Raw genomic sequence first — 15,376 nt, forward strand, 5'->3', positions numbered from 1 at the left:
GTGTACAGTACATCACCCATAGTAATGGGAATGTGTATGGTACACCACTCATAGGTACAGGGATGTGTACAATACAGCACCCTTAGGTACAGGAATGTGTAAAGTACCGCACCCATAGGTACAGGAGTGTGCATAGTACATCACTCTTAGGTACAGGAATATGTACAATACAGCACCTGTAGGTACAGGAATGTGTACACTACAGCACTTATATGTAAAGGAATGTGTACAGTACAGCATCCATCGTTAGAGGAATGTCTACAATACACCACTCATAGGTACAGGAATATGTACAGTACAGCACTTTTATGTACAGGAATGTGTACAGTACAGCATCCATAGGTACAGGAATGTCTACAATGCACCACTTGTAGGTACAGTAACTTGTACAGTACAGCACATATGTACAGGAATGTGTAGAGTACAACATCCACAGGTACAGGAATATCAACAATACACTAGCCATAGGTACAGGAATGTGTACAGTACACCACTCATAGTTACAGAAAAGTGTACAGTACAGCTCCTGTAGGTAAAGGAATGTGTACTGTACAGCACCCATAGTAACAGGAATGTGTACAGTACAACACCTGTAGGTACAGGAATATGTACAGTACAGCACTTATATGTACAGGAATGTGTACAGTACAGCATTTATATGTACAGGAATGTGTATGGTACAGCACTCATCATAACAGAAATGTGTACAACACCCATAGGTACAAAAATGTGTACAGTACAGCACCTGTAGGTACAAGAATTGCACAGTACAGTACCCGTAGGTACAGGCATGTGTACAGTACAGCATCCATAGTAACAGGAATGTGTACATTACAGCACCCATATCTACAGGAAATTATACAGTATACCACTCATAGGTTCAGGGGTGTGTACAGTACAGCACCCGTAGGTACAAGAATGTGTAAAGTACAGCACACATAGGTACAGGAATTTGGACAGCACACCACTCATAGGTACAGGAATGTGTACAGTACAGGAATCTGTAGGTACAGGTATGTGTACAGTACAGCACCCATATGTACATGAATATGTACATTATACCACTCGTAGGTACATGAATGTGTACAGTCCACCACCCGTAGGTACAGGAATGTGTACAGTATGCCACTCATAGGTACAGGAATGTGTAGAGTGCAGTACTTGTATATACAGGAATGTCTACAGTACAGCACCTGTGGGTATAGGAATGTCTACAGTACAACACACATAAGTATAGGAACATGTACAGTACAGCACTTGTATGTAGAGGAATGTCTACAGTACAGTATCCATAGGTACAGGAATGTCAGCGTTACAGCACTTCTAGGTACAGGAAAGTTTAAAGTACATTACTTTGTATGTATAGGAACGTCAATGTTACAGAACTCATAGGTGCAGAAATGTGTACAGTACAGCACTTGTATGTACATGAATGTCTACAGTACAGCACTTGTAGGTACAGGAATGTCAACATAACAATACTCGCAGGTACAGGAATGTGTACAGTACAGCAGTTGCATATACAGGAATTCTACAATGCAGCACTCATAGGTTCTGAATGTCTAAAATACAGCAATTGTATGTACAGGAATGTCTACAGTACAGCACCTATAGGTACAGAAATGTGTGCAGTACAACACCCGTAAGTACAGGTTTGTGTACAGTACAGTACTTGTAGGTACATGAATGTCTACAGTACAGCACCCATAAGAACAGGAATATGTACAGTACAGCACTTGTAGGTACAGGAATGTGTACAGAACAGCACCCGTAGGTACTGGAAAGTCAATGTTACAGCACTTCTAGTTACAGGAAAGTTTACAACACAGTACTTTATATGTACAGAAATGTCTTCATTACAGCACTCAGAGGTACAAGAATGTCTATAGTACAGCACCCATAGGTACAGGAATGTCTACAGTACAGCACCCATAGGTACAGCAATATCAATAGTACAACACTCCTAGGTACAAGAATGACAATGTTACAGCCCTCATAAGTACAGGAATGTCAACGTTACGGCACTCGCAGGTACTGGAACCTAAAGTACAGTATTTGTATGTACAGGAATGTTAACAGTACAGCACCCTTAGATAAATTAATGTCTACAGTACAACACTCATAAGTACAGGAATGGCTAAGCTGCATCATTTCTAGGTACAGGAAAGTTTGCAGCACAGTATTTTACATGTACAGGAATGTCAACTTTACAGCATTCATAGGTACAGGTATGACTACAGTATAGTACTTTATGTACTGGAATGTCAACATTACAGTACTTGTAGTACAGAAATGTCAACATTATTGCACTTGTAGGTAGAGGAATGTCTGCACCAGTAGCGGGTGGTTACTTCAAATCAAAGGGGGACTGCAGGAGACAGCTGAATGGGTATGGTCAATGGGAATGGGGTGTGGTCAACTAGAAAGGGGTGGAACTGTGCTCAAAACCACAACAACTGGAAATTTAATTAAATACGCTGCCCTGGGTGCCGAACCATCATTACGAGAGTCCAATCAAGACAAAATGAAGTGTAGAAGAAAAAAATATTTCAATGCATTAGCTACAAGACAGCTTACTTAACATCTATATGGAAACAAAAAGGTTGTGAGGCATGAAAAAATAAATTACTTTTTAAATACATTACTGGAATGCCAGTCAAAATCAAGTATAAAAAAAAACAAGCAGCACTCAGCTCACACCACTTCTCCTTGCACTGCAGTTCTAACTATAATTTATATTCAGCTTTATAAAAGTACCAAGTAGCAATCTCAGTGATGCCCCCTCTTGTAAAAATGTTTCTTATCCAAAAAAATCCGGTTGCCTGGCAACAACTATCTACTTGTTTCATGGGAAAAACATGATCTAAATAAAAAATGAACAGCAAACAAGAAACAAGATCAAGATAAATTGCTTAAAGGATTACTGTACAGGTTATGGAACACACATGATAGATTGACATTCTGTTTAGTTTATGGGTAAAGGCTGCAAAGATGACTGCAAGTCTCCAACAAATGTAATGAGCTTCTGAAAATACTGTAATCCTGTCCTTTATTACAAATTCTGTCATATGCATTTCAATACTTAAGGCTTATACGTTATCTAGTTATGTAAATATTCTCTGCATGGCAACAACAAAAAGGCTTTCAATGTTGGTAATTCTTTAACAGTATGCTCATTAAAGCTTACTTGCATCTTACAACCTCAGACAAGCTTACCTGTGGGTCATTAAATCATTGCTAGTTAAACACAGAGCAACAGGGCACTGCAACAGCATGCATTTTCTGAATAATAAGAAGCATAAATCAACAGTATAAAAATGTGACAGAAAACCAGAACATTCTGCAAAATCAAGGACAGATGAAAAGCCACTGTAGTACTTGTGTCTACCTTGGATGGGGGAATACTCTGCACACTTACACTGCATAACTGCTCCATGCCTTGCTTGGGCACATCTAGGAGTCACTACATGGGGGAGTGGGGTGCAACAAGTATGTCACAATTTGAAATGTCTATAGCTGATAGTGATGGCTTTGGCACATTTTTCATACCTCTCAACCTCAGAGCAAGAAATCTGGACAAAGCCATACACAGAAGTGGGACAAAGGTCCAAAAATAAGGACAATTTTTAAATATTGCTCTTATAAACTTAGAAAGATAATAGAATAGTAGTAGGTCTTACATTAGTATGAATTTTCTGAAGGGTATGAAATCTAAAACTCAAATGTCTGTCATTATTTTCTAACTTTAATCTTTAATGATTTGCCACTAATTTGCCAGAAAACCACAATTTTATGAAAAACAGACCAACAATGTGATGCAAAAATATAAAATAGCCACACAATACAGCTGGGAAGCTGTCAAAGAAGAGACGATTTTTAATATGAGTACTGTTAACTTGAGTAGCTGACAAAGTAAGAGAATCTACATGCATTTCTGAAATAAAAGTAATCTATAACTCTTATCATTATAGTTATTTATTAATTGTAAACCCTCCTTGTGGAGGGATTATTATGAGAAGAGCAACATTTTGAGCCAAAATTGGGGACAGTTGAGAGTTTTGTATATGCCTAATTTTATAAAGCGATTTATTTGCATGTACCTCTCAACCTTTTAACTCAGGAAATCTGGACAAGACCAAATATATTAGGAGAACATACAAACAGTACTAAAAATTGCTCTTGTATAAACAATTGATAGAATAACATGTCTTGCTTTAGCATGCATTTTTCTGAAGGCTATAAAGTCTGAAACTCAATGTCTGTCATTATTAATGACTTAATTCCTAAATGATTTGCCAGAAAACCACAAATTTGATGAGGAACAAACCAAAAATAAGAAGCAAAAATCTATTAATTCTGCAAAAATCTGGACACTTGAGAGGTATAGTTCAGCCAGGGCTGTCTTTGAGTTTGTCGGCCTTCCCCCTCACAAAATCATGGTCGAATGGAGCCTCCCCCCTTGCAGCCATTCCAATGCCCCATTACTTGGCTGTTTCGCCCCATTTACCATAAACACTGTAATGTGCATCCTGCTTTACTTCTACGATGATTTGGATTTCATTTGAAAGTTTTATTTTGCATTTTACAGCACAAACACTAATAGAGATCTGCTAAAAAAAGCAATGCAGTCTCACAATGAAAATAGACTTAGCATTAAAACTTCTCTGCCCTTGAAACTCACATTCATTGAAACAACATTGAAACCCACATTCAAAAAAAATACATTTTGCCAGTGGCAGATAAAGATTAACTTTGGGCTGTTTTCAAATCATAGGCCCCTTGCACATGAAACATACGTGTGTTTTTTGATGCACCTTCTTGATTGTATTAAATTATATTCCTTGTATAATACAGTACAGTTGTTAGATGGCGTTTTAAATTTATTGTTTTGGACATTTTTCCAGTAAACAATGAAACAAAATGCATGCACCAATAATGACAAAACTGTCCAATTCAGAACATTTCCATCATAAAAGTCTACTCAAACTTCTACAGTCCACCAGTATCAGTAAATATGCACAATCTCTGAAGAAGTAAAAGTCATCTAAATAATTCCACATTAAAGAGATCTGTAACTAATGAAGAGGTCGCTGCTAGCAAACAACTTTATATTTCATTGTTTCATCTACAAATAAAGTGCCTGCTGCCCTTGAGGAATAAATTGCCTATGTTACATTTAAAAAAATGATAAGCTAGTAATCTTGCAATAGGGAATGGATGGCAAATTGATATCAGGTTCATAGTTAATAGGTATCTTCACCAAAAAGGACTGCAGCATCCACCCCTTTACAACACAGTATCAACAATGTAGCTCTGTATTGTGGAAGTAGGACCCACAGCCTTCTGCATCAAAAGCAAGTGCACTACCTGTTGTGCTATCAACAATGCAAGCAGACTCACCATAAGCAGCACTAAACTTTTCTTCCCCTGCAGCACTCAGCTCCTTCTATAATCTGCTTGGCACTTAGCTGTATCTCTCAACTTGCAGCACAAGAAATCTGGAAAAAGCCAACATGTATTGAGGTGGGACAAAAGCCCAAAAAACAGGGACACATTTTAAACATTGCTTGTATAATCTTGGAAAGTTGCTAGAATAAAATGCTGTGTTACTACCATACATTTCACTGCCAAGGCTTGAACCCAGGACCCTATGCAAAGCAGTCAAAGCAACATACCACTATGCCAAATCAGCTGTTTTGTGAAAGACAGGAAGACTGAAACTTAAATGGTTACCATTTAGTGAATTCAGTTCAAACCATAGCTGTCAACCTCTTAGCACAAAACACCTGGACAAAGCCAGTAATGGGAAATATAGCCCCCAAACATATTCAGTGAATTCATTTCTCACCATAGCTCTCAACCTTGGCACAAAAAAACCTGGACAAAGCCAATAATTGGGGAATACAGTCCCAAAAATAGGGATACATTTCAAATATTCATTTTATAAATGTAGAAAATTGCTAGAATAAAAGGTTTTGTGTTACCATGTACTTTCTGAAGAATATGAAGTCTGAAATGCAAATGCCTGTCATTTTAATTTATTTAACCTTTGTTAACCAGGAAAATCTGACTTGGAACAAAAGCAAATTTTCAGCAGAGGCCCAGGGAGAAATACTCCAAGACACATGTCTTAGAGCAAAGGAGGACACCAGAGCACCCAAGGGAAACCCACACAAAAACAGGAAGGACATGTAGACTCCACACAGAAGACACCCCAGCCAATAATCAAACCAGAGAACCTCTAGCTGTGAGGCAACAATGCTACCACTGCACCATCAACTATTTAATGAATTAAAAATCCAGGAACCAAATCACAGATTTTATGAGGAACAGAACAGAACACAAATATGAGGGAAAAGTCTGCAAAGGTTTCATAGATGGTGGTGGTTAGGGAATTTAAACTTTTGCTACCTGCACCCAAGGTACAGGATTCAAGCCTGAGGTATTTTCTAACCACCACCAGGTATCCTGAGTTCTCTCTGGCCACCAGTGTATATCATCTGGGGCATTACACACACACACACACACACACACACACACACACACACACACACACACACACACACTCACGCACATTTTCTGATCCAGATTTAATCTGCACACAGTATAACATCCTCAGTCTTGCACATACTCACACACACAAGCTTTCCTTGAAATAGGAATCACTGAAGCGATCCAGTGTGATTCCTATGTGGGGAATAAGCAGAGGATGCATTTTTTTTATGTTTTCAGTTTAAGTGTGTTCAAACCTCTATTGTTTTAGGATAACGCACACACACACACACACACACACACACACACACACACACACACACACACACACACACACACACACACACACACACACACACACACACACACACAATTGTGTCTATTTCCATTTATAAGTATGGTAGATCTCTTAGGCTTTTATTCAACTTGCTTGTTGCTTGCCCATATAATGCATTATTATTTGTTTACACAAGTACAAATCATGACAGTTTGCTGTAATGTGCGAGTTTAGTTTTGTCAAAATGTTATCTTTCCTGTACATGTACATGCCTCCAAAAACTACAGCCAACAAAACGATGCAGGTTAAAAAAGTGTGAATAACAAAACTTGGAGTCACTAAAAAACAGTTACGAGAACATATTCACCAGTACAACTATACTACCAGTAATATATATGTGAGAGTGAGAAGAAACCTTTCTGTCCAATATCTCCCCCATTAAATCCACTAATCAAATACAATATCTGCTGATATGTGAAGCTAAGGTGCATTCTTAAATCAAAACAGCAATATGTGCATTGAAAAATTATCCCTCGACATAGAAAGATTAAAAAAAAAAGGAAAGACAGAATATCCATTTAGGTCACATACACAAGCCCAGCTTCACACAGTACCTGAATCGTCGACCCGGGCTTCTGCCACAGAATGAATTGTTTTCGTTCCTTAGATTCTGATTCTGCCACAGTAAACTGAAGCTCCATGGAGGATCCTTGATGTAAAATGAATTAAGCTCCTCAGAGGATCCTTGACATAAAATGAATTGTTTCTGCTCCTCCAACGCATCCTCTGCTTCTGCCACAGCAAACCGAAGCTCCTCGGAGGATCCTTGATGTTGGCACCAGAATGTGCATCATGCATGCTGCCAGTTCTTGTTTCCTAGTGCCGGAATCACACACAGACTGGAGACCTTGCAGTCCGATCCCCTTCCAGTCTATGCAGTTGTAACCGCATAGACGTCTGGAGTTTCTGTGGACTGCTGCCTTCTTCCTGAATCCGGACTGGTTAAACAACAGTCTGGATTCAAGTTACTAACCAGGCATGCATGAGTTCTGGGATTTTTGTATTTTATTTTACAGCTGGGGGGCTGCAGTCCTGCAGTCCAATATCATGAGCTGCCACTGGTCTGCAGTACAGTATTTGTATGTACAGGAATGGCTAGTACACCGCAAATAGGTGCACGGATGTCTACAGCACATCACTCATAGGTTCAAGCATGTCAACAGTGCAGTCGCTGGTAAGAAAAGGCTTAAAATAAAATTACCTTTGCTTCTTAAAGTACTATTACATAAAAAGTGTAACTACTACACAGAATTCTACAACTAAGACAAAGAAAAATAAGCAATATTTCAAGATGGCACTGCAGAAGAACTACAAGAATCGTAGGCCAAGCAGATAACTGGTATGCAGCATGATCAGACTTGTATGTCAGTGATGTCATGAGAACTTGTTGGGGCTCACATTATATGTTCCATCCACCCATCCTCAATTTAGGAGTCATGTCCATCTCCTTCAGTGACCCGTTGATCAGCTACCACCATCCACAGATTTTACACATCAAGTAGGAAACAGAAATAGATTGCCAGGGCTTTCTTCATTATCACACACATGCACCCACACAAGCATGCACACACACAAGCACACACACACACACACACACACACACACACACACACACACACACACACACACACACACACACACACACACACATGCGCGCACGCGTGCACACACCCATACACACACCAAGAGTACAGCTACTGCATGTCTTTGGGAGGTGAAAGAAAACTGGACTATCCAAAGAAACCTCACATGAATAAAGGGAGGGCATGCAGACTCCACACAGAGGGTACCCCTCTGAGAATCAAACTGAATACACTCTTACTGAGAAGTGACAATGCTACTTTTTACACCACCATGCCCCCCTTCATATAATGCCAAACTAAAAATGTTTATAGTAACTACAGATTCTTTGATACATAACCTATGGGAAGAAGAACAGAAGTTTGATTACTGTAGCTATGATCCAGACCATAAAAGAGAAGAAAATCCTGACTGTGGCACAGGAAAAAAATCAGGAAACTGAATTTAGAGACATAGAACACCAAACTCCAATATCTATGTACATTAAGCATGGCTGGATTTATGTTGCTATGGGCCCAAGTGCACAAATTTAGCCAATTGATATGTTAGCCAATCCCCAGGGCCATATATACCATTCCATCTCCTCATTCTGATGCATGTGCTTTCCAGCAGCCACATAAGGATTAATACTGTTGATTGGAGTAAAGGCAAGGGAACATCACCCTGGATGTAGGCATTTAGCCATGAGCCAGTGTTTGGATCTACCCAGAATCACAGAACTTTATATACTGGTTTACTTTTCTTTACTGTAAATCCAGGTCTGATTTCATGATAGAGTCTAGACTACAATTAAAGGGATGCAAGGATATTGCATTACTAGTGAATGCATGCATAGTAGTTTCAGTAGCAAGCAATAGGTATGAAAAACATCAGCCCTACACAAACAGTCAAGGCTCCTTAAGTATCAAGCAACATCCTAAGAGATACAGGACTCAGCTTCCCATATGTATGCTCCTACCTTAACAAAGAAAATAAATGAGTACCACATTACAGGCTTTCTCAGCGCAGGCAATAATGGCTTCCGATTCTGTAGAATTTATCCTTGCAAAACAGGAGCTTAAGAGCTGCGGATGCTCTAGAATGTTCATTGTAGGCATTGTGTCTTATTGCTGATGCATCTAAGACAGGGTTTAAATCTGGAAATGCTGGAATTCAGCACAGGTAAAAAGTTACTGCATCAGTTACTTCAAGCATAGGGTAAAATCAGATGCCAGGGAATGGTGTCAGAAAATCAAACACACAGGAAATTGGGATGAGTTCATTGCATTAAAACAACAATACAGGATGTCATGATGTAAATGCAAATGGAAACTTAATATCTAAGACTCTACAAGTATGTTTCCTGAAGTTACAAAAATTCCAAGAATGACAAAAAGTTATATTAAAATTTCTCCCATTTTCTGACATTACAGTACAGTACTAAAATTATAATAATAAGTTATGCAAAAACAAAGCTGTTTACATGCACTTCAAATGAAATTGTTTTTCTAAAATAAAAATCCATTAATACAGCAAACAACAGCATATGAAATGATCAGCTGTTGATTTATTGGAAGTGAACAAAACCTCTTTTCCAGTAATTAGTTTGCTGTGGCCGCAGGCATGTAATTGTTGCAGAGGAATGTTTTACCTGCAAAGAATCATTTAAACCCTGTGTCTGCTTTGTTATAAGTTTTTTCATGTTGTTCATTGGGTTGTAATTGAACCGCCTTATTTCCGCACTGACAAAATTACTTCCTGATATAATAAATGGAAACTGTTAGAATGCCACATGCTAACACATCCAGACTCTTTGACAAATAGTAGGGCAACACACTTTAAGTGAGATGTAGTGACAGCCTCTGTTAACAGGATCACAAGGGACATGGAAAATGTACCAAGATGGTAACATTGAATCCTGGGGATAAATACATAATTTCCTCTTAGGCAACGATTAATTACCCTGGGGCAAACCACAAATCATCATGAACTTTTCCTACTACCCCTTAATCTTGGGATCTAAACACTTAGCGCCTCTTTTTGCCCTAATAATTTAACCTGGCCATGCATCTTATGAAAATGATGGAGCTTGATTACATCAGGATATATGCCTCCATACAGAAAATCATTCTTCTGCCCTTGTTTTTCCTGTGAAGCATTTGCCAAGTCGTTTTATAGAACTATAGCACGTATGCTTAACTCACACTGCTCTTTGGAATTCAATTAGTGAAGTTAGTGATGCAAGGACTGCCACAAAATTGCTTTCACATCAGGAGAATGTAGGCTCCCTCTCTTCCTCAGCTGGCAATTACTCAGGCATGATGCACATTTAAAAGATTACAGAATAAATGATGGAAAAAATGTAAACTGAGCTGGCTGTATATCCTCATGGAAGAATAAACTCCATCTGAGTTTTATTTGGAACTGCTATTAACCCTCTAGGTCTGCACCAGGCCATGGCTTTTGTTGGAATATCTCCCAGACCTTCTGCACATAATGCCAATGACTCCAATGGTAGTTTTTTAAGCACAGCTCATAAGACAATTTGTGAATTTGAGCTGAGTGAGATAAACACCATGGTATGTCTGCAAGCAGCCAGTGAACCCTCCCTTTAGACATGCTCCAGAATAAAACAGTGACTGTCAAGATGTGGGTATCCTTCCTTATGAATATATTTGTATTCTACAACAAGCCTGTGCAACAAGTATTCACAGATGAAAATAATAGCCAGTGTGCCCTTGTTTCAAAGCAGTCTTGCATATCCATTTATATTAAAAATGGTGAGCAAGAGAGGTTCCCTGTTAGAACTTGTTTTCAGCTCTGACCCTTGAGAAAGCAAAGAGAAATATAATGGGAACTACATGAGGAAACATAAAAGGAGGACTCAGAGGAAATTGAATAGGCTAGTATAAGGAAGACACTGTTTGCCATGAGGAGAAGTTATGGGAGAGCTACCTTTTTTTCACACAAACAGATGAGAGATACAATTTAGGTATTTAAAGAGGTAAGAGGAATGTGATGGTATAGCAATAAAACTGAAGGCTAAGATGGGTATCGGTGTGAATGGCCTGCAAATCAAGGGAAAACAGCTGATATCTGACATGGGAAAGAACCTTTTCACAGAGTAGTTGATAGATGAACTTAATTACTGGAATGGATGGTAGAGACTGAAAAATATGAAGTTTAAATTAGCTTGGGGTTTCTTCAGGGAAGATAAGATGCATAACTATTATAGCTATGTGTCTGTTTAAATCAGATTAAATCCTGGCTGATAACATGTTAATTTGCAGGGCTGCCACTATCGCCAGTATTTTGGAATCAAAATTTCAGTGCATTCTTTTCATAATTAAGCATACCAAATGGATGTAGTGGAAATATTGACACTTTACATAGAAATTATTTCAGAAAATAAGGTCAAAATCCCATTGTGGGGTACAAAAAAAAGCCTTTTGACCATTATCTGAAAAGCAACAGTACTCGTTGTCACAAGGCAGTAAAAAAGATATATAAATAAGGAAGCAATTGGTGACTATTTTGAAACCTGATGGCCAGCTTCATAGATAACCTGCACAATGTGTACTAGATGTTGTACAAAGGGCATGTGTACTAGATGTTGTACAAAGGGCATCTTGGCAGTAGTACTGACAAATGTGTGATTTGCAAGTAGAATCACCTGCTTGTCTGTGCATGTTCCATGTCCTGCCATATGAAATGAATTGGGTAATAAGCTGGAAATAAGTATGCCATTAGTATCGTATTGGTAGTATAAAAGTGAGAAAATCCCAAAATTAACATCACACATCATCTTCTAAAAATATCACTTAGTAAACAGTCTGTAACACTCTCACTGAACCCAGAATATCCATTGAATCCCTTGCCAAAGTTAATTTAAATTCGTATCACATACTATCATGCAGCACATTTAGCACCATGGCATTTTTATTAGCTTTCCTCTGAAAACAATCACTCAGTCAGCAACCTTAAAACATCAAAGTTAATTCTGCCCCTCTGATTACACAGTATAGCTGATATTTTATCTATGTACAAACAGGAAAATGCTCTCATTCAACCAATTTCCTCTTTGTACAGGTGAACTGTGTAACACCCTACACATATGCTCTAGTTTCAGAATTGTTTTCACTTAGCACTTATTACTCTTTCAATCCCATTAAAGATGACTACAGCCTGCCATAGCTATGGGAGTGCATTGCTTTATCAAATTCACTGCAAAACCCATATAATTAAAAGCATACCAAAAGAATAATCACCCAGTTCTTCAGCTACTCGGCCAACCACTATTCAACAAAAAGTTATCATTATTTATAATTTTCATTCCAAGCATTTTTCATTCATGCCAGTAATACCAGTACAGTGACTTAATCTCAGTTTATGGAATTAACCCATCTATATTTTTCAGCCCTGCCCCACTACCACTAGAAGTTTGCAGTTTATACTTTTGACACTTTTAACAAATATAATAGGGTGGATAGAATACAGTCCTCTATTTTACTATATTTAAACATATTTATGACAAAAACTTGAATAAAAAACATCACAATGTATCTACATCCACAACTCCTCATCTTTATTCTTAGTTTCCATTCATTGCATAGAGCAAAACTCCTCAATAATTAGCCTTTTCAGGGAGCAACATTCTCCGTAGTTACAGTTAAAAATACAGATAAAGCACATATAAGGGTATCAACTCTTCTGTTTATAAACTTTGTAACAGTCAAGTCACCCCTCATATCTCTCTTTCTTCACATTCACCAAATGGTACAATTAAAGGGGAAACTCATAGTTAACTTGGCCAGGTTTAATGACATTACACCATGGAGATGTGCATTGTTCCTCATTATATTAAATCGGGAGGTTGTTCATAACAATTGTGAGAAACAACGAATACCTAGACTAGGTCTCCACACCACTTAAACTCCCACATGTGTTTCCCTGCAGTTCTTGCTCAAACCCCATAACTCCTGTTGCAATTAAAATAACACATGACCTCAGCCACCATCAATTCTGTACACAAGTTCTAAATCGAAGAAATTTAAAATCTTGAAACATTGCAGTAACCAAAACAATATACTTTTATTCCTTCCTGCATTATTTGATATATATATATATATATATATATATATATATATATATATAGCTAGATATAGCTATAGATATATATTGCTGTATCACATCCTTAAAGTGTTTTAACATCTTTACAAGAGGTTTGTACACACTAGCCTGCATTTATAAATTTCTCATTGAAAATCTGTGGACCTAAAATGGAGACTATCTCCCAAAACACAAAGGGGACTATTGTGGCAGTTGAAATACGTCATTCTTTGACTTGACATATGTGTTATGAGTCAATTATTTTTTGAAAGGTAGTAAATTGAAGCAGCTAAAATCTGAGATTATATTTACTGCAGGTATAGGTCATCCACTGTACAAGTAAAATTCAGAAAATAACCAACAAAAAAAAGTAGTATGAACTCTGTAGTACAGCAATCAACTGCATAATACAAATGAAGAGAAATTAACATAAAAAACAAAATAAAACAAACTAAACAATGTTTTTTTATAAGGAATATGCCCCTTGTACTTCTACACCCTACTGCTTAAATATTAGTATTGCGACCAGTGTCACAAGACATTGAGAAAAGGGGTACTTTTCCCCCTCTGTGCTTTAACCTAACAATAGAATCACACCAAATGTTAAAGATCAGCTGAATAAACAAGTGTGAAGACTTCAGACTGGCAACATGCGCTTCTACTATGCATTAGAGAATGGGTGACCTGTACATCACCATTCTGGTTGTAGAACAATCGTTTTCTAGCATGGTGTTAATGTACAAGTAATGCCTGCTGAAAAACAAGTCTATACCTTTATGGCAGTATATTAAGCTGCCATGGAGCTTAGACTGTAACAGAGGTAACAGCCATTGTTATTTTTTATGTTTTGAATGACTGCATTTAGTGTATTGTGTATTATAATGAGTTTAATTAGTAGGAAGTTGAAAGCAATGAATTTCATTCATTTTTTATGCAGTAACATTTATTTTAATTTATGATAATTTATAAGTAATTGGTTGGGCTGTGAGAATATTTATTTTATGATGATTTAAGTGCTAGAAGTTAAATCACACTATTCTGAGGAAGTTCTGTAGATACCTGGAACAAAAGTGTTTAAGTTTTTGTCATTAAAACTGTCCTGCCCAAGAAGAGAAGGTACACATTTTTTTATTTTGTTTTAAGTGCAGAACAGAAAGCCAGCAGTATTTTATTACTGACATTTCCAGAAAAAAATACTCTGTTGGCAGTGTCATGTCTCAGATACTCTTCAGCAAAACAGTTGAATGCAGTGTGTCTGTTACTATTCTGTCTTACCAGACAGTGAGATAGGATATGTCTGTAAATCACAGAAGAATCATTTTAATATATACGGAAGCTCTTCAAACAAGCATTCAAAGGTACAGTCACCATCTGTGCATCATTAAATGCTATTTTAAAATGAATCAGTTAGTGTTATACAACTTTTTGTAGCCTATGTTGTGCCAAAATGTTTCTTTTCAATGCTTTCTCCCTGACCTAGGCAGAAATGTTCTCTGAGGCAGCCAATATTTTGGTGGAGTAGGGTTAACAGTATTAACTGATAATGATCTCTGTAACATCCACCCTACTGACCAGGCTTTCCCAACTTCCCTTTTGGACCACACAGTAGAAATAAAGTAAAAGACTCCTTTAAAGGACTATAGCAGGAGTGGCTACATCCTCTACCCTTAGAAAGGGTCTCTGCTTCTGCGTCTGATTTCTATATATACTACTTTAGAGCATGCCTCTCAACTGTACAGATTTTTGCAGAATGTCCAGGTTTTGACTCATATTTTTGGTCCGTTTCTCATAAAACTGTGGTTTTCTAGCAAGTCATTGAGGACTGAAGTCAGAAAATAATGGCACACATTTGAGTTTTAGGCTTCATAGCCTTCAGAA

The sequence above is a fragment of the Protopterus annectens genome, chromosome 12.part0 (genome assembly GCF_019279795.1).
Source record: "Protopterus annectens isolate FY-2018-M chromosome 12.part0, PAN1.0, whole genome shotgun sequence".
Lineage (NCBI taxonomy): Eukaryota > Metazoa > Chordata > Ceratodontiformes > Protopteridae > Protopterus > Protopterus annectens.